The sequence below is a fragment of the Melospiza melodia genome, chromosome 2 (genome assembly GCF_035770615.1).
Source record: "Melospiza melodia melodia isolate bMelMel2 chromosome 2, bMelMel2.pri, whole genome shotgun sequence".
Classification (NCBI taxonomy): Eukaryota; Metazoa; Chordata; class Aves; order Passeriformes; family Passerellidae; genus Melospiza; species Melospiza melodia.
The window spans coordinates 86884443-86904936 of record NC_086195.1 but is presented as its reverse complement, the minus strand read 5'-3'; the positions used below and the strand labels follow the sequence as shown (position 1 = coordinate 86904936).

The 20494-nt window shown below is 38.8% G+C and overlaps 1 protein-coding gene across 1 annotated transcript in view; it reads left to right on the top strand.

Moving 5' to 3' along the window:
- TRPC4 (transient receptor potential cation channel subfamily C member 4) overlaps positions 1 to 20494 on the top strand; it is a 131185-nt gene that overhangs the window by 75087 nt on the left and 35604 nt on the right. The gene's annotated exons all lie outside the window — the stretch shown is intronic.

Here is a 20494-nt window from a genome sequence, read left to right as displayed (position 1 = left end):
ATGTGAAATAAAGGGGAGATTAAGAGGCTGGAACAATATCAACTGCTTTCACTGTAATTTTAACCAGTGCGATTTAAATACTTATACTAGTCTTTTATATCTCTGTTTCATTTTTGCCTCATGCTAAATGTCCCATTTCTTTTAAGCTATGGCTGTATAAGCTTAAATACAGTAACAGGATGAGTTTATAATTATTGATAGTATTGCCTAATTTTGCTTTGTTATTAGACATTCACATATCAAAGCAGAAGAAATAGGAAATTTTAAATATGTAACTGTTGAGCATTTCTCTCTCACTTCTCTAATGAGCACTGGCTGGTTTGGTTTGGGTTCATTTTTTCCTTTTTGTTTATCTTTTCCATTTTAGGTTATGCTGATAATCTTTCTCTTCCTCGACAAATACACAATCTCTGGTAAATTTGTAAATAGGACATAAAGAGGTTAAATTCTGTCCATTTCAAATTAGCAGCCTGGAAAGATTTTAATAAGCTTTTTTCTGCTTTTATCTTAAAAAACCTGAAGTAAATGTGTGGTTTATCTAGCTTCAATCCAGAGTTATGTGTCATGTTGAGACGTATCTAAAGAAGCCATAACTAAGTTTTCTAAAGTTTTTCTAAATCCTGAATTAACTTTTTAAAAGGTTTGATTAAAAAATTCTAAATTTTACTTTCTCTCCCAGTTTACTAGACATGCAGCTGCTTAACTACTAAAACTCTCCCAAATGTCTCTAGTTGGACCTCTAGATGCTTTCTCTTCCCAGGGGGAGGACCTGTTTTTTGTGAGTTGTGAGCAGCTGCAGAATGTGTACTAGCAAAGGGCAGAGTGAAAAAGAGAGTGGGTTCAACAATTTGATGTATTTAAAGAATTAACAAGTGTTCAGGCCTTATTAGAAAGAATTTCAGGGAAAATGTTTCAGGGAAATCAGCTTCAAACTAAATTAAGTACTAAATACTATAATATGATATTCAGATTTCCTGCATCAGTTCAATGTTTCTAGGAAAGTGATGCTGAAAGATAAAAAAAAAGTTGCTTGGTTTTGATAATAAAAACCATCTGTTTGCTTCTGCTCAAAAGAGGACTTTTTAAAAAGGAATCATCAGTTCTTCCTAGTTTTCTATGCAAAATACAGCCTCAGTGAAATGAAAATGTTTCACAATATTGTCAAAAATTCAGTGAAATTTTCAATGAAAACATGCCTAGTCATTTCAAATCTGTTATTTCATGTCAGTGTCTAAACACTTCATTTCAATGAAATAAAGGATTTTGTTTGTCTGCAGTTACTTGTAAATCCACTTGGACTTTGGCATGTTTGCCAATTAAATTCTTATAGCTAATATCATCCATATCACATTATTACAGAAACCAGTGTAGGCATGACAGAAAGCAAGAATTACTGATTTTCTAAACTATTTGAAAATAATTTTAAACTACTGAAATGAAAAGCTGCTATGTTCTTAATGATGTTTTTAATGTTTAATTATAATGTATTGCTCATAAAAGTCTTTCAGATGCAAAAACATGAACTACTGACTCTAAGCAGGAATGACTTTGGAAAAACAATATCTTAAGGATTGTTCTGTGTTTAAAATTGGCTCACACCTGAAATGTAAGCAGAAACACAGTGGCCATGTGTAGCAAGTCACTGTGTATATGAGTATTTGTCAAAAGGCTGCACTCAGAAGTCTCCATGTAAAAAATAACAAAACCTCACAAAAACCAGACTCTGATAATATTTGGACATTTTTGACACCAAAGGAAGACATGTTTAGTCTATGAATTGCATAACTGAGAGGAGTGATATATACACGTTTGGGTCCATGTCTCCAGAAGGCCCATTTTTGCAGACTCTCAGCTATAGCACTCAAAAAATTTGACAAACATTTTCCCATGCTAGAGTCAGGTACTCTAAACTAGGTCATATGTTTGCTTTGTAAGTCATGTAAAAGTCTCCATGTTTATAGATAAGAAGTCCACAGATTGTTAAATAGTATGAATTAGGTGAGTAGATTATCTGCTGCACATACAAAGCCTTCTTCTAGTTGGTTATAGAATCCTTTCAGTTGGAAAAAAACTTTAATTCCAACAATTAACCCAGCACTGCTGAGTCCACCACTAAACTGTGTCACTCAGTGTCACATAGACATGTCTTCTGAATACTTCCAGGGATAGTGACTCAACCATTTCCCTGAGCATCCCGTTCCAGTTCTTGACTAGCCTTTTGGTGAAGAAATTTTTTCCCAACATCCAATCTGAGCCTCGCCAGTGGAATTTGAGGTAATTCCCTCTCATTCTATCACTCATTACTTAGAAGAAGAGACCGACCTCCACCTCACCACAACCTCCTACTCTGCAGGCTAAACAACCCCAGTCCCTCAGCCACCCCTCATGAGACTTATATTCCACACCCTTCTCCTTCTCCGTTTCCCCTCTCTGGACACGCTGCAGCACCTCAATGTCCTTCTTGTAGTGAGGGGCTCTAAACTGAACACAGGATTCGAGGCCTCATCAGTGCTGAGTACGGGGGAGTCAATCACAGCCCTGATCCTGCTGGCCACACTATTGCTGATACAAGCCAGAGCCTTCCTGGCCACCTGGGCACTCACATGGCTCGTGTTCAAATTGTTCAATTGCTGTTGAACAGCACCCCAAGGTCCTTTTCCACTGGGCAGTTTCCCACCACTCTGCCCCCAGCCTGTAGCACTGCCTGGGGTTGTCATGACACATGTGCAAGACCTAGCACTTGGCCTTGTTGAGCCACATGCTGTTGGCTTCAATCCATTGATCCAGCTTTTACAGATCCTGCAGAACCTTCCTATTCTCCAGGAGAACAACACTCCTTCTCAGCTTGGTGTCTTCTGCAAACTGAATAGGAGTGCGGTTAATACCCTCATCCAGATCATTGATAAACATACTAAACAGGCCTGAGCACTGGGGTCACCACTGGTGACCAGCTACCAACTGGACGTAATTCAATTCACCACCATTCTCTGGGCCCAGTCATCCAAACAGTTTTTTAAGTATTCCCATCCAGGCCATAACCTTCCAGTTTCTCCTGCAGGAACACTGTGGGAAATGGTGTCAAAGGCTTTACTGAAATCCAGGTGGCCAATATCAACAGCCTTCCCTCATTCAGGTCACCTTGTTATAGCAGAAAGTCACACAGTCAAGCAGGACTAAATGAGATGTAGGTGTCCCTGTGGAAGATGTACTTACTGCTGCTAGGAAAAAATGTTCCTAAATCACAGGTCGCATCTGCTTAATACAGCATTTAGTAGTGGTGAAACAATTTTCCTAGAATATATTAAAAAATTCCTTATAGAGTCAATAGACAGAGGTATGCACAGAGGTCAAGATCCTGTCTGTTCAAGATAAGACGTCTAAGTTCATTCCACAGACATCTCTCTCTGCTTCTGTGGCTGGATAAGGAAACAGTGTGCTTCATTTAGAAGAATTTCTTCACTAGGCATTGAAAATGTATAAGCAAGTTAGACAATTTACTGCATCAACTGCAATTTCTACCTCGTGGTAACAGAGACTTTGAATTCTGTAGGCACAGAGCCCACATAAGGGGAAATTAATTTCAGCAGTAAGTAATTAATGATGTCTCAGGAGTCCTCAATAACCTTTAAATGCTATATGCTACACACAGGTTGCAACCTTCTCATCACAGTTCTGGTTAAACTATTAATGAACTAAATTCAGCGACTTTTTATTTCAAACACTTGTGGAAGTAATTAACTCAAAGACGAAACTTTCTGTTAATGAAGTACAGTGGAAATCTCTCATTTCAATTGCTTTTCTGCATCTTCATTATAAGAAATGTTGCTGGGATATCTGCCTCAAACAGGAAAAACCAGTAGTGCAAACCCCTAAGCAGCAGTGCACAGCCCTTCTGTTGAGACTGGCAGCAGCAGAAGTTGGTTTGAAGGAGTCCCTGATGTTGCACCTTCAAGCTTCCCTACAAACCTGGTATAGATTGAGGACCATGGCACAAAGTGTGCTGTCCTTCTGTCCAAAAACTAACTAATCCATTCCTGTGCTAGGTTTAACTGGCTTAAAATAAGTTACTGAGGCACAATTGAACATGCTGACACTGAAGCTTCTACATGCTGTTGCAGTGGCATTTTTTCCATTGTCTGGCTCTCTCCATTGAGTGTTTATTGAACAATAAAACAAGACAGCCAAAGCAAACTTGTTTTAGGCCTGCCTGCTCATTCTTTCTATCTTCTCTTCGTTCCACCAGATGTCTGCAGAGGAATTTTCCCTTCCTTCCTTACCCCTTCCTTCATTTAGTGTAAACCTTAGCTATCAAAATAAAATAACAAAGGGTGTCTTCATCCATTGCCTCCATCAATATGTGCACCCATTGTCAAACAAAAGGTTTATGAGAAAAAAAAATGCTTCTTAGATGAACTCACTCTTGTGCCTCCAAAGAGATCTGGTCTATATATATTGTTCAGCTGAGCAGAGAATATCAATTTCTAAACTTTCCAGCTCCAGGAACTAAAGCAGAAAAGTTAGGAGAAATGCTCAATATGGCAGTGGTTTGACAAAGTGAAACTTGCATTTTGAAAGTTATATAGGGTTTAATTTTGAGTGCTGGCCTTTGAACTTCAAGGGTATTTTTCAAAGAGGAAGGAAAATGTTTACACAAAACTATCAACAAGTCCTCCTTGCAAAGATACTTGGCTTTCTTCTATAAATAATAGGATGATATTCTTCAGGGTTGGTTCTTGAGATTCTATTTAACAGAAATAAGATATTTTAAGAAAAGTTTTCAAGAAATTGAAAACTCTTTTATTATGGAGAAAATAGTCTCACATGTCAGTGAGCACTTGCAAACTAGAAAGGACTTGATAAGGAAGGATTTTGCAGAATGTTTCAGAGAACAGTGAAAAGCCAAGGTGAATATATATGAATAGGAGAAGAAAGAAATCCAAAGTTGAACATCACCTTCTATGTTATTACGTTATTATATCAAATCATGGCTTTTGTTCTTTGAGTGTGTTTCATTCCTGAGTAGTATTGGATAAATGTGAGGGTCTTTAACATCTGTGGGAGAGAAAGACCAATGCAGATCTTCAGAAAGTAGAAATTACTGAGGGTCTACAGAGTACAACATGCCTGTGCTCTGTTCAAGTACAAGGTCTGGCTTGTTAGGTTTTTCAGGTGGATGGAGAGGACATGTTTTACTCTGCCTGCTGAGCATAAAAGACAATAACGTTTAATTATCAGGGTAATGCAGTTGTTTAAATTAGAGGTTGTTCTAAATAGCTGACCTTAAGGGCTTTATTAGCAGCTTATTAGCAGCTCACAAAAATACATGACTCGGTTACATGCCATTTGACATTAAGACAAGCTGAAAGTGTAACATCATGTAAAACAGTTTGACACATTATTTATAAAATTAGTTAACGTGTTTGTTTCTGCCTTCTTAACAGCACACAGAAAGAAACTAGAAAAAACCATTCCTGTAGCGTGCTTGTGCTGTGAGTTTCTGACTCATTCCACATAACCTCAGGTTTTTAACTACGGTACCTATGTCAGCAGCCCAGCCTTGGGTTCCTTCATCATTGATGGGAAGAGACAGACATTTCCAGGCAACTCAGGCCATCCGAGAACAAAATAATTTTTGTCACTACGTGTCTTGCTTGCAATTATTTTAGAGGTGACAAAGGACAACTAGATGTGTTATACAGGCTAAAAAGAATGACATATAATTTCTGGAAGATAACTAACATTGACTGTTTTTTTAAGTCCTGATATTCTGTTTTTTGAGACCCAAAAAAAGCCTTTAAGATGAAATGGTGAACTTGTTTACAGGAATCACTTCTAGTGCAGTGTATGATCTAAGGGTCTGCCTGGAGAAGTAAGCGTGATGCAAAGCTGCATTTCAGAGTTTTGTCATGAGGGAAGAATCCTCAGTTTTACATAAAGATGCTGAAGATCAGGTGGAAAGTTTTGCAAGAGAGAACTGTAAGAGCTATGACAGCCTGCATGATTGCACTTGTGTTAAGACACTTCTTCATCATTATTTCCAAAGCTGAAACCTCTAGTGAATTTATTCAAAATCAGTCAAGATGCTGAAATAAAGGATAAAGCTTTTCTATACAGTGAAAAAATACTTTCTTTCAATGCATATGGCCTTATTCTCAATAAAAATGTGTTGATCAAGTCATATTAAAAGTAGCCTGGCAAGAGGAGCACTTTTTCTTTTCAGACTGATCTTTCCAGGTATGATCTGTAAATTACAGTGCACGAATGATGGTCAAACAAGACCTTATCAATATTAAGGCTATATTGGTGTGAGGTTGTCCTGCTTTTCTGGTGCAACTTTCAGCCAAAGCAAACATACCTATTGTGTTTTCGCCCCATCTGACAAGTGAGCACCACACAACTGCTTGCTCACTCTCCCCCAGTGGCATGGGGGTGAGAATCAGAAGAGTAAAATTAAGAAAACTCGTGGGTTAAGATAAAGGCAGTTTAATAAATAAAGCAGAAGCCACTCGTGCATGCAAAGTAAGAGAAGGAGCTCACTCCCCGCTGAGGTCACTTCTAGACTGGGTGTTCTGTGATCTGATGGCAGGAGCTGAGGGGACATACACACTTGTAGCCAGTGTGCTGGGAGGTCTCTGTCACTGAATGTGCAGAGGATGACACATACTTGCCTCTCTTCTCCTGTGGTGTTAAGGAATCTGGCAACCTTAGTCTTTCTCGTATCTGTTTGCCAGTATATAACCTGGCATCTCTGCTGAAAGTGTAAAGAAAAACCCTAAATATATTTTAATGGTTCAGAAACAGTATTTTATGTTCTTATTAATATTGCAGCAGTACTCCAGGAATATTTAACTTCCCAAATAGCTCAATGAGTTTGAAGTAATCAAGCAATATGAATTTTCAGGTGACTGAGAAAGGAAAAGAGCGGATCACTATAAAATTATTTATTACATCAGAAGATAGAATGACACAAGTGTTCAGTTTGCAGATATTCTTTTCACAGGAAAAAACACAGATACTTATATTAGAAAAAAAAGTAGTGAAATCAACATAATTAATCAGTGAACTATTTAGCAAATTTATACTATTCTTCATAGACCAACTTTTCAACAGATAAGCTTATTCACTTCAAAACATTTAGGTGAAGATTATTATCCTATAATTTTCAAAAAGAAAATTAAGGAAAAGAAGTTCCCTTCCTTACTGCTTTCCTTCCTTTACAAATGCAATGTAAATTGACCCATCGTAACACTGCCAATATAAATATTCTGCCAATAAAAACATAAATATTATTCTCTTAGACTTGAGTCCTTTGGCTTCTGTCCTCCCTCAGTTTTCATGGAAAAGCTGGGGTTTATAACAAGCTTAGCAAGCTCAGTACTTCAGAGAAAGAAAGACATTTCCCCCAAGCAGTAGTGATAATACATCTGCCATCGTGTCTTTTTTTTCTAAAGAGGAGGTGAAGTTTTACCATTGTGAACTGTCAAGGTTGAATTATGGGGTTTGTGTATCAGATCTCTAGTCGGAGTTTCTAAAATTCCCCAGATTAAAACATTGGTGTTGGATTATCTTTGAAGTTCTAGAATGAAGCAATAAAGGAGCTTGCAGTTAAGTCTTAGAGAATGCTGCAGCTGTTTCCCTGCCCAATTACAATATAATTTAGCTTACTGTATAGCTTAGTTACGAAGTAGGGAGTTTTTTGGCTGCCATTCCTCTCAACCTCTCACTGAAGCATTTGTATGCTGAAGAAATCACCTTTTTTTTTTTTTTTTGTGCTGACAGAGGCTGGATTTGGGAGAGCTGTGGATTCTGTCAGGGTTGGTACTAATTGGCATAGAGTGGGCAGAAGTAAGTAATAAAGAGACACTGGAGTCTCACCACCACACCACAACCTCAGCAAGTAGGTATTTTGGGTGTAAATTTAAAAAGGTTGTGTGGTACAGATGATGTTTTGATCCTGACTGCAGTGTTTGATGGTATTACTAAGAGATCTTTACGGATGCAGGCTGGATTTTGTGAAGAAAAAGATGACTGATGATAATATTAGCTCAAGATATTCCTATCTCAGAAGTGGCCTCTATGGAGGCCAGAATGGCCTCTGTGGACCACAGCAGAAGTCTTCAACCCAGCTGATTTTGTTAAATCTTGTATGTAATATATAGGATCATAAGAGTACACATGTGATCTAAATTTAAATTGCATGTCACATAGGAGCTTCAGGGGGTTTTGTATGTTTACTTGGGCTTTTTCCTCTCTGTACTCACTTATGTGTTATTATACAATAAGTTTCTTTATTCTTAATTGTATTGTTTCACTGACTCTCAAATAAATTTCATTTTAAAGAATCACGCTTTCATGTATATGATCGGGAAACATCATAGAAGAGTGAAAAAAAAAGCAAAAGAAAATATTTCTTCAGAGTACTAGTATCTTTCACAAAGATTAAAGAGCATCTCTTTCTTAGAAATGTACCCTTTATGACTTGCTAGAGCAGAGGCCAGGGCATGTGACATACAGGCAGTGACTACAGCCTATGAAGTATATTTCTCTGGCAGTGAACAAATTGCCTTTGATTTGTCGCGGAAGAATGTAGCCTCAGACCTTCAGGGACTGAAAAAAACTTTGTTTATATCCTTCCACATATACTTCTTCCACCTCTAGCTTTTAACAAATGGCTATTTTCTTCCAAACTTTAAAAGAAAATATATTCCTTTACCTGGTAGTACAAGCCAATGTATTAGGCCCTATCTCCACAAGAGAATGCTATGGAATCTGACCAAACAGAAACATCCCCTGAGTTATCTAGTTACTAGAAGCATGCAATGAGTTTTAGAAACACCAGTCTAACACAGAAATGTATAATGTAAAAATCAATAAAATATTTAGTGAGGAACTGGTCTTTGAAAGGTTGTCTGTAATGCTAAATGCAAGCAGACCATAGCCTGATGGGATGACTGAGCGATGCTAAGGGATTTGTATTCAAGCTTCAAAAAATTGCAGATTTGCCTTACACAGACATGTCTGGAGAAATAAAAAATGGTGCCAGGCAGGAGATAATAGGTGGTGGGGATGAGTGGGGTCAAATGCTCAGTCTCATACACTGATTTTTTTTAGTGTAGATGATGCCTGAACATCCTTAAAAGTGATGCTTATGTAATTCTCAATTAAAATTGGCTCTTTATTGATTCATTCCTCACTCTGGTTCTTCACTGTTAAAGAAACCAGCAGTGTTCAGACATCTTTACAGCAACAATGAGAGTAACTCCAGGTTTTTGAGATCCCAAACTCTAATGTTTTGCCACAAATTGCAGAGGTTCATAAGAGGAAAGAACTATCCAAGACTGTACTTATTTATCCAGGCTGGCAGATGCTGGATACACAGCTTTTCATTAATGGCTGTAGTAGGTATCTTCCTGTCGTGGTTTGACCGGAAATGGGACATCTGGGATATGTTGTTTTTGCTGTGGTCACCAATGGGTGTTCGGATTTTAAGATGAGCACCTGGTTTGACCAGTGGGGCATTGGATCCGCCTCAGAGACCACAAACCCAAGGAGTTAAAAGCAGGGCTCTTGTCCTTCAGAGCTCTCTTTGGATTTCCGGCGGGAAGGAGTTGGGTCTCTCCCCCGGCCCAGTTGCTGCTGGGCTGGGGGAGGGGAAAGCCACGTGGCCCATCTACGGTAGGCCCGGATTCGGTGGAAGGGTGGAGGGGACACCGAGCGACCTGTTTACCCCCCCCCTTCCCATTTTGGAGACGGAGAGAGAATGCAGCCTGTGCTTGAACTGTTACCTTGAAACTTGATATCATGTGCCGGCAGCGAGCAGCGCAGCCGCTTGGGAGAGCTTTTAACCCTTGTGGATAGTGAGAACTTCATGGAACATTACCTTTCCTAGGAAAGGGATAAGAGTGGAAGATGAAGGAAGAAATAGGCCAGTAAGGGGGTCTGGCAAAGAGAAAGAGAGATGTTGAAGGAATGGAGGAAGATGGAGTGGCAACTTTGCTGGACTCTTTTGTTGTAGATCCATGGACTGTTTCCTGGTGATACAGAGGCTGCATTGCAGGGGGAAGCGGAGGCTCGGAGCCAGGAGAGTTTGGTGTTGAGACCCCTCGGCCCCAGGGGGTGTAGAAGAAATGGGGGGGATGAAGGTCCCAGAGGTGAAACTGTGCTCTGCTTGGAACGAGACGAGGCATCCTTAAAAAGGTCCACCCGGAAAGCAGGCCTCTGCCTCATCCCATGCCTGGTGGTGAGAGCACCTTGGCATGGAAAGAAGATGTCACAAGATAGCAGAACTCCGGGCGGTGCTAATTGTGATAAGAAGTCCGTGGTACAAGGAAGGACTCCGTCTACTCTTCATGAGCTGAAGATTTGATTTTCTAAAGGGTGGTGCCAGACTGAGTGTGAATAATTTTGGGAAATGTAATTGTACTGGGGATCTGGTAGGAGGAGGAGGGGGAAGTGTTTCTGTGTAGTTTTCATTTTCCTTGTGTTTTTTCTTTTTTTTTTTTTTTCCTTTGTGGTTTAGTTTTTTGTAGTTTAGTTAATAAAGTTTTTTTTTCCCTAAGCAGGAGCCTGCTTTGCTTATTTCCAGGTACCACCTCACAGCAGATGCCAGGGAGAGGGAATTTTCATGGGGGCACTGGCATTGTGCCAGTGTCAAACCATAACACTTCCCATTACATGAAAGCGCAGTATTTCGTAGGTCTGTTCCCAAGAGAAGGTAATTTCCTTCAACCACAACCTATTGTTAGGTATAAAAGAGCTTTTGGAAAGCAAGACTTAAGAGCAAGCAATTATACTCCCCTGAAATACTTTCTAAAATTAATATTTTGTGTTTAAACTGCAGAAGCTGCACATGGCTGCACTTGACTGATAAAGCTGATGCATCTGTTAGAGACTCACATGCATTTCTCCTGAAAATGGTCTCAGAATAATGCTCATTGAGCATGCTTGCCAAAGACCTTTTATTTCAGTTTAGCCTTTGTGAAGGAACTGGGTGATTAATCTGATTTCTCAGGTCTCAACATTCTTAGATAAAAACACAGCCAAGTTAAACAAGAGGAACCTAAAGATAAAGAGCATTAAAGTATTTGAAGAGAAAGAAAACCAGATTAGGTGACTATATACATTCTGTTCCTAAGTATTTGTGAAACTGCAAAGCCAGATCTGCACGTTAATAGAGAACTTTCAACAGAAAAATACTCTGTTTATTTCTCTATCTAGCTTGAATGCTTTTGAAGTCAGTCTGTGTTAGTATTTTTTCCTTTCTCCCTCTAATTTTATATTCAGTCAGCCTTCAAATGAGTGTTATGCTTTCCAGGAACTGGATTCCCAGTGATTTTGGGGAACTTTGGCCCCTTCAGTTCCACGCAAGCTTCACATCATAAAGAGTCACTTCTAAAGAAACTGGGAAACCTCAGAGTTCAACTCTCTTATCTCTTGGCTAGAACGGTATGAGCATGGAGTCAAGAACAGTTATGCTTAATATCCATTTTTCACATGAGGATGCATGATGGCACCTCATAAAGCTAAGCTAGCAGAGTAAAATCTAAATTTGCCTGGCGCTAATGGGAGGTGATTACCATTGTTTTTACAGAAAATATTTAATAGTGCAACAAAATATCACTGATCCAAGGTTTCTCTTCACAGAAGCAGTCATAAAGCCTGAAAATGAAGAAAAGAAGGCATTGAAATTTTTGTGTTCAGGTTTCTTTCAAATAAGTCAATATCCTGCTCCAATCTGAAAGGACAGTCAGCAAAGGGAAGTGGAACTAAGAATGACTGCCTTTTTTTGACCTCTGCAACAAGCTGAGCAAATGAGGAATAGGGCAGTCTCCAGTGATGCCAATAGAAATTCTCACATGAGTAGGCAATTCCGAGAGGAAGAATCTAGCTGTTCTGGTTGTTTTCCTACCCATCCCTCACTCAAAGCTTTTCTTAGCTAATTTTTCTCCAATTAAACTCTCATTGTGTTCTGTGCTTTAGTTGCTTTCAGCATATTTGCAGCTCCCTCATGAATTTTGAAAGGTTGGTTTCTTAATTTGCAACTTTTCCTTCCGGTGATATGGCAGCTGTGGATGTAGACAAAGTGGTAGAATATTCTGGATGAGGGGGAACTCACTGGTCATTTAGTGGAACTGTAACTATCTTGGATCCTAACCCCTTCTGGCTGACCAGCTAAGGCTTGGAGGCCTTACCAATACAGGACACAAAACCACCTTGAATGTAAGAAAAGTGGAATCACAGAATGACTTGGACTGGAAACAAGCTTTGATTGCTAATTGCTCACTGGTCCAGAGGTGTGGGGTTTTTTTTCTTTTTACATTCCCTGTGTTGGTATATGAAGTTTTTTAGAATACATATTGATTTTGGTCTTGTAGAATGAACTTGAACTTCTGAGTTTATAAACAAAATGTGTTTATTGTCTCAGTTTATTCAGTGTTAGAAAGAATACTGAGAGAATGATCAGCCACTATTTCTATTCTCTTGAGAAGTAGTGTGCTTTTTAGAAACTATCGGTACAGACAGGAAACTTGGTGTCAGAGGTGTATGAAGAGTGCCTTGGGAGTAATAGGATTGAAATGATAGAGACTTAATCAAATAAGTGCCCAGTCATATTTATCTTCTTGCTTACTGGTGTCCCTAGGCATTTTCTGCAAAGTTACTCCCTAGACCATGAATTCTAGCTTGCACTGTTGCACAGGGTTATTCTGTCTCAAATGTAAGACTTTACTAAGAAATATCAGTTTTATTATTTGCTTCCCATGCATGGAAATACACCAGCTAGGTGTGCAAGAACAGAGATTCAGTATAACAGAAGTTCAAGTTTTATTTTCTCTTCAGAAACTTACAATTCTTCTGTAATTGTTTTTCCCTACAAAAAATGTCGTGAATTATGGTGGTTCTAACACTTTCCCAGTGTGGGAGCTAGAAGTATTATACCAACATCATAATTTTGAAGTTTTAAGCTATTTTACACAATCATCCCAAAGCTCAATAACTGATTCATTTTCCTTTGCCACTGGGAAGTCTAACAAAGCTATTCATGCACAGCTGGTTCCTAACAACTGCATTCTAGTTTTAGTTGCCATTGCCTTTTCTAAGCAATTAATCAGAATCACTGCAATTATAGATAAGTCTTGGCTTATTTAATAGATTTTTAATAGGTTTTTTTCCTGTACTGATTCATTTTACTGAGGAGTCATGAATCAAAGTAAGAGCTTCTGCTTGTGTTGATGTAGCAAATGAGAAATTTTAAATGCTCAAAGCTGCAATGTCATTAATCCTTTTAGAAAAGCATTTCAGTTTTTACTTTTCTATTTTCCTTTTGTTTCCTTCCTCCTCATATTTGAAGTTACAAAATAGAAAAATTCAAATAAAAACCCCTGGAATTGTATTTTGTTCTCGGTGAGAGGAATGTAAACTCTGGATTTTATGATGAAGGCATCTGTGCTGTGAATTTTCTCTGCTACAGGGATCTGATGTGACTCAGGTTGCCCTGATCGTATACAAGGTGCTGTCATCTGGTGCTCTGATCTCGAGTGTCCTGCTTTTGGCTGGGATAGAGTTAATGTTCCTCTTAGCAGCTGGTGCAGTGCTGTGTTTTGGGTTTAGTATGACCATAATGTTGATGACACTCTGATGTTCTGGTTGTTGCTGAGCATGCTCACCCTAAGCCAAGGACATCTCAGTGTCCCATGCTCTGCCAGTGGCCAGGTGCACAAGAGGCTGGGAGGGAGCATGGCCAGGACAGGTGACCCAAACTGGCCAAAAAGACATTCCATACCTTAGGATGCCATGCCCAGCATATAAACTGGGGGAGGCTGCTTAGGTGGGGCCAGTCTGTGCTCTGGGATGGGCTGGGCAGCACTCGGCTGTGAGTGGGCAACCGCATTGTGCATCACCTGTCTCTCTTGGGTTTTATTCCCGTCTCTTTATCATTATTATTGTTATTGTTTTTCATATTAATTTTGTTCAACTGTTCTTATTTCAACCCATGTTTTTTACTTTTTTCCAATTTTCTCCGCCACCTCACTGAGAGGAATGGGGTGGTGAGTGAGCAGCTCTGTGGTATTTTGTTGCCAGCCGGGGGTTAAACCATGACGCAGAGTGAGCTCACTGGTCCTCTTAAGGACACAGCTGCAGATGGAGCTGAGTAAAAGTTGACCAGTGGTTTGCATCCAGCAGGAATCATGGTTACTGAGATGGCCTGCTCCAGCTGACACAACATTTAGATGGGATGGACGTGAGAATAGGATTTGGTGCAGGAATCAGGGTTTCTGGCCTGAGGCAGAAAACTCTCTGTATAACTGTACCCAAAAGAATCCAAAACATGGTCCCTAGCTTTTGGAAAGGAAAATGTAGAGCTGATCTTGTCAATAACATTAAAGCATTTAAATTGCAATTAAATGTTGTTTGTCTTAATGAAGCAGTCCTCACAGAGTAAGCACTGAAATTCTCAATTACAGCCTTTGGGGAAAGATATAGAAAAGAATATGCAGTGACATCTCTAAAGGGAGAAACAATATACCAAATTTAGGAGTCTTCTTAGGGAGGTTGGGACTTGAATCTGTCATTAGTGCCAATGCTTTTCACTACCAATAGATAGAAAATACTGACATGTGAATTTGAAGTTTAACTAAATAGAAGAGTTAACTTTTCATTAAATATCTGTGAAAATTTGCAAAATATTAGAAGTAAAGTATTCTAGAAAAAGAAAAAGCAATTGAGCTTGAGTCTTGTCAAATGGGATCACAGTCATTGGGAAGTGTGTGTGACAAAGCAGCAGACCCCAGAGCAAACCTTTCCTACCAGTGTGCCTGTAATGGCCCTGCAACACAGCACAACAGAGAATCTGGCTATGGCTTCAAAAAAGTATTAATAAGAAAGTCTATGATAAATGTTTTCAGCTGTTTCTTCCTCAAAAAAAGTCATTAATGTCATTAATCTTTTAGAGAATGGTATCAGAGATAGTTCTTGGTGCTACAGCATAACTCCCTTGTATATGTCAGAAAGGAAACAAATTTTCTTTGACAGCTTTCATTTCTAGATGACAAATTACATCCTATTTTATATAACATACTCAACCACCTATTGATGTCAGAATGAGAATTGAATTTGAACCTCAGATTTTGTTAGACTGCTTTTATAAATGTAAAAATGAGCACCTTGTTACAAGTGGAAGTTTTTTATATCTTTTTGTATTTCATAATATAATGAAATAAATACTTGTAGGTAACATTGTGGTACAGTAAAGAGCTAACAACATAACCTGATGATACATTATTTATAAAATTATTATTTCTTTAAAGACCATATAGAGTTAATAGTATCAGTTGTGTTTTTTCTTCATAATTTCATTGACTGAAAGATGTATTCTAGAAAAAACAGATTTAATGAGAAGTGAAAATTAAAATCTGTGTTATGTAAATGCTTGGATAACACTAGAATCAGGGTGTGTTATTATTTATACCAGATTATTTTTGTTGGTGCTGTGAATTTCTGATTTTCAGTGGTCTCAGGGAAGAGCCAATTCCCAGCATGACAACTGAGAGAGTGAATACCAGAACATTTTCATATGGGCAGACTCTATGAAGGAGCTAAAGATGTGAAATCGGGAATAATCATGTAGCAAAATCCCTTGTGTAATTACAAACTGATGGAAGCCATCATAATGTGAAAATATAAACTTGCTGATTGCTAATTATGTGGAAACAATATCAAAGTCAAATCATATAATACTGACAGTAAAAAAGATACTCAAGAATAGGAAAAGAATACCTCCAATCTCTCCAATTAAGGAAGAAAATTATACTGCAGTGAAAATATTTTGGCATAGGCAATGCAGAACTGGCAAATTAATGTCACAGAGTATTTCTATTTCTGCTAGTCACAAAATACTTGTGCAAAATAGTTTTTAATTTTTTTATCTCCAAGTTCATCAGGGGACTTCCATGTCTATTTAGCATTAATATGGGATCATCTTATATGTAATGCCATCCATTTATATGGGAATTGTTCTATGCTGGAGCATGTCTTTCTTCCATCCCCTTCTACTCGTCCTTTCTAATAGAAAAGTTTCTAATAGTTATAGTATAACTGTGAATTCACCGGAGAATTTTGTCATTAAGACCTTTTCCTTATTTTTTTAATGTAGCAAAGGGCTTTTCAGTGGATAAATTAAGAGTATAATAAGAATTTGGAATCGGTAATAAAATATATTCATCACAGATTAAATTGCTTGATCTATTTAACTGTTACCTGTGAGTAATGTCTCTGAGACAGGCTACATGGGCAGCATTTCTACTGTGAGTCCCAGGAAGGTTTCCCTGCCTGCAGTCCCCGTATGCTCTCAAGTATTTACATATGAAGTGTGAAAACAGCGCCTTCCTCTCATTTCCCCAGGTCCTCCACAAGGACCAGAAGGGACAAACTCACCTTTCCTGTGCAGCTGAAGAACAATACTGTAGGGATCACCACTGAGCACCACTTCTCTTCCATCAGAGTATAACTTTTCCCTGTTAAAACCCTTCCTTCATTTTTTAGCTAATGTAATAAATGTAGGTATAACTACTGACCGTATTTCACAGCATATGAAGACAATCTCTTTACCACAAAAATGAAATCTGTGAGAATTAGTTTGGACATTTTTAATAATGTCATACAGTTCATTGATAAATTAAACTTTAAAAGAAACTTCAGCAGGAGACTTAGGATAATTTTCCAAATATCAAAAAATACTTTGGAATGGTTCATAGTTAATATTGTATGGCAAATGAAGCTCAGAACCAAAAAGAAAAGTCTTCAGTGAAGAGCCAGATATTTCTATTATTTCAGGACATTGCTAACCAACCTTGCCAATGTGTTGTTAAAACACACCAGCATGAATATTTAGACCATTCAGAAATGCATTATATCATCTGTAGATAAACAAACTGTGTTGTGTTTTCTGTTATAAACCTTTGCCTGTGGCACTAGAACTGCTTCCAAATGCAATACGGCTCTTTAAATGCAGACATAGTATTTTTTACACTTGCTCCATACCATACCATTAGTTGTTTCTTATGTATTTTGTGTCAAGCAAGTAATTGAAAGCACATTACCAAGGCTGCTTCCTCTGACTCCAGCCATACTAAATGCATGGTCTGTGCAAGTTTTCTTCCGTATTTAGAGGAGCCAACCAGTGCTAGAATTCTCTTGTCATATTTTCAAGAAAAGTTATTGTGGATTTCTTATGAAATTATTACTTAAAAAATCGTCTCTTCAGTGTCTGGGATTTGAAAATTTTCTGCAGTTACTAAAAAAATTCCTGTGCCTCAGAACACCATCCTTGACACATTGTACCTTAACCGCACAGTCCCAACATCATAAAATCTAATATGGGTATTAGAAGACAAGGCATTTTTTTAAAACCTGCTCAGAAATGCTTTCTCGATTAACACTGACATTAAGTGTTAATATGCAATTAATACTTGCATATTAATCTATTTAAAGATTAGAACTAAGCAATGCAGTGCCCACCCCATTGTGGAGCATTCTCCAGATGGTGCATTCATCAACGATCTCCTCATGGCATGAGGTAACTCTGCATCAGTTCTGGTCTGCCCAGTCCCAGGGCAGCCCAGTGTTTGGACATTGGAAAAACTCTTGCCTTTTACTTAATTTTCTCAACATTGAAAACAGGAAAATTAATTCCTTTTTAGATGTGCTTGGCAAGGAGTAGGTCCCCTACATCTGTCACCAGGCTTTGGTAGCCACTGGCAGCTATTCCTGCACATAGCTCCCCAACACTGTGAGAGTGGCCAAGGGTGTTTAGAAAGGGGGCACAGGCAAGACTTAGGCACTGATTACTTCAGGTGAGGGGATTTGTAATTTCTTTCATAATATCTTCCCATTCTTTTGTAATGGAAAGACATTATGAAGAGGAGTAAGCAAACATGGACCTGGCACTCTATGGGGCAAAAAGAGAAAAATACTTCTTAAGGAGTGACTCACATTTTTTCAGTAGTCAAGCAAAGCACCTATCTGTATCTACTCAAGCTAATTAAGTTTAAAAAGTGTTTTAGGGAAAATAAACTTGGCAAAAGCATAACTTTGAAGTCATCTGCCCTGACCACATACACTATTATTCTAGCCATTTGTACCTTGAAAGAAACAACCTGAAACCTTGAGAATGCATTTTTCTAAAGGAGGAATACATTCTGTTGCTCTTCTTTAGGGCTATTTTCAAGATCCTTACAGTAGGAGTAAATTTTCTTATCTTTCACAACAGACAGAGGCAGCTTCACTGCTGGTGTCTGGTAGGCAAATTTGTCTCTACTAAAGACTCTGACATTTCATTAATGTACACCAAGTTTGACTATGGCTGAGGTAATGATTTCTGACAAGATCCAGACATATATATAGGAAAATGCATGCTGACTCTCATTTCATTCCAATCTAAAAAGCATTTTTACTAGTAGTAATCCCAGTGATTTTACAAGCAGTTTGAGGAGTTACCTGTTTTTCATCCCCAAAGGAACTTGGTTCCTGTCGTTATAAGTATTATCAAGATAATGCAAGATCCCAAAATAGGTGCATTTGATTCGAGTTCAAATCTGAAATTATTTAGCGAAAAAATACAATTTTGTAATAAGAGAAAAAAGTTTTTGCATAGCTTTACAAACTATTCAGCCAACGGTTTAATCCACTGTATGTATGCAATACACTCATACATGTGTGAATGTATTGGATTTGTATGGCAAGATTTTGATAGTTGGGCTGCTTAAGTGAGATGCTGCCAGAAGATTCCTCCCTTTCTCCCATGTTCGATGCCAGATATCCAAGATGGACATGCTTCTGGACAAAGCTGAGCTCATCACTGGTGATGGTAGTGCCTCTGGGATAGCAGATCTAAGGAGAGGAAAGAAGTTAGTGCACAGGAACAATTTCAGACCGGGTACAAGAGAGTGAGAATGTGTGAGCAACACAACTCTGCACCCAGGTCAATGGAGAAGGAAGGGGAGGAGGTGTTCCAGGCAACTCCTCTGCAGCTGGTGAGGAAGATCATGGTATGGCAGGCTGTCCATGGAGGTCCATGGTGGAGCAGAGATCCACCTGCACCCCTGGGTAACTCCACACAGGAACATGTGGATGCATGAAGGACTGTGACTCACTGGGAACGCTGCACTGGACCAAGCTCCTGGCAAGACCTGTGGTCCTGTGGAGAGTGGAGTCCAAGCTGGAGCAGGTTTGCTGGCAGGATTTATGATTCCGTGGAGAACCTATGGAGCAGTCTGCTCCTGAGGAACTGCACCCCATGGAAGGGATCCAAGCTGCAGCAGCTCATGAAGAACTGCAGCCCATGGGAAGGAGTCATGTTGTAGAAAGTTGTGGAAAACTGTCTCACATGGGAGAAGCCCCACAGTGGAGTAGGGAAAGAGTGTGAGAAGTCCTCCCCCTGAGGAGAAAGGAGTGGCAGAGACAACGTGTGGAACTGACCACAGCCCCCATATCCATCTGCCTGCACCATGTGGGGGTAGAGACAGAGAATTCAGGAGTGAAGATGAGCCTAGGAAAAAGGAAGGGGTGAGAGAAAGCTGGTTTTAATATTTGATTTTATTTCTGATTTTTCTACTTTGGTTTGATGGGTAATAAATTAATTGCCCCAAGTTGAGTCTATTTTGCCCATGATGGTACTTGGTAAATGATCTCTCCCTGTCCTTATCTTGACCTGCAAGCTTTTCCTTTTATCTTCTCTTTTCCCCCTCCCCTGCTGAGGAGTGGAGTGATAAGGCAGGTTTGCTGGGCACCAGGCATCCAGCCAGCATCAAACCACCAGATTAACAGGAGGAAAATGCTTATTTTCTTTCCTTTTTTTAATGCAGCTCTGTCCCTCTTTGATACATATCTTGCTTCTATTCTATGCTTTTTATATCAACTCTTGTCTGCTGCTCCTCTGTCACCCTTATAAAAGAAAACAATGGGGAAGTAGGGACTAGTGATCAAAGAAAAGTATGACAAAAATCCTTGATATATACTTCTTTGAAAAGCTACTAAATAAATAAATAAATACTAAATATTTACTTGTTTTGGATTCAGTTTTAAGGATCATATTCCAAAAAATCATATAAAATCTCATAATGGTAACAGAAAGTATTGCACAGGATAGGAGTGTATCCTGACAAGGGTTAGTGACACACTGGGGAATGCTAGTGCTTAGTTCACATTGTGTAAACATTTTGTAATGCATCTGTAAGTTTTGTCAGTATTAAAGCATATAAACCTGATTTTTAGAGAATTAGCAGGGAACATAATGAGAACAGTTTGTTCATGGCTGTGGAATTTAGTTTCATTGTTTGCAGACCTCAGTTGTGCTTCTTGGTTTCTACCTCATGTTCTGTGAATTCTCCACAAATGTTGCTGATTAAATAAGAAGTATCTGTGAGCTTGCTTTTCAGTTTCAAGTCAGGTTTTGAAGTCCATGTGTTTAGCTATCTGTTGTCTCCTTGTGTACTCAACC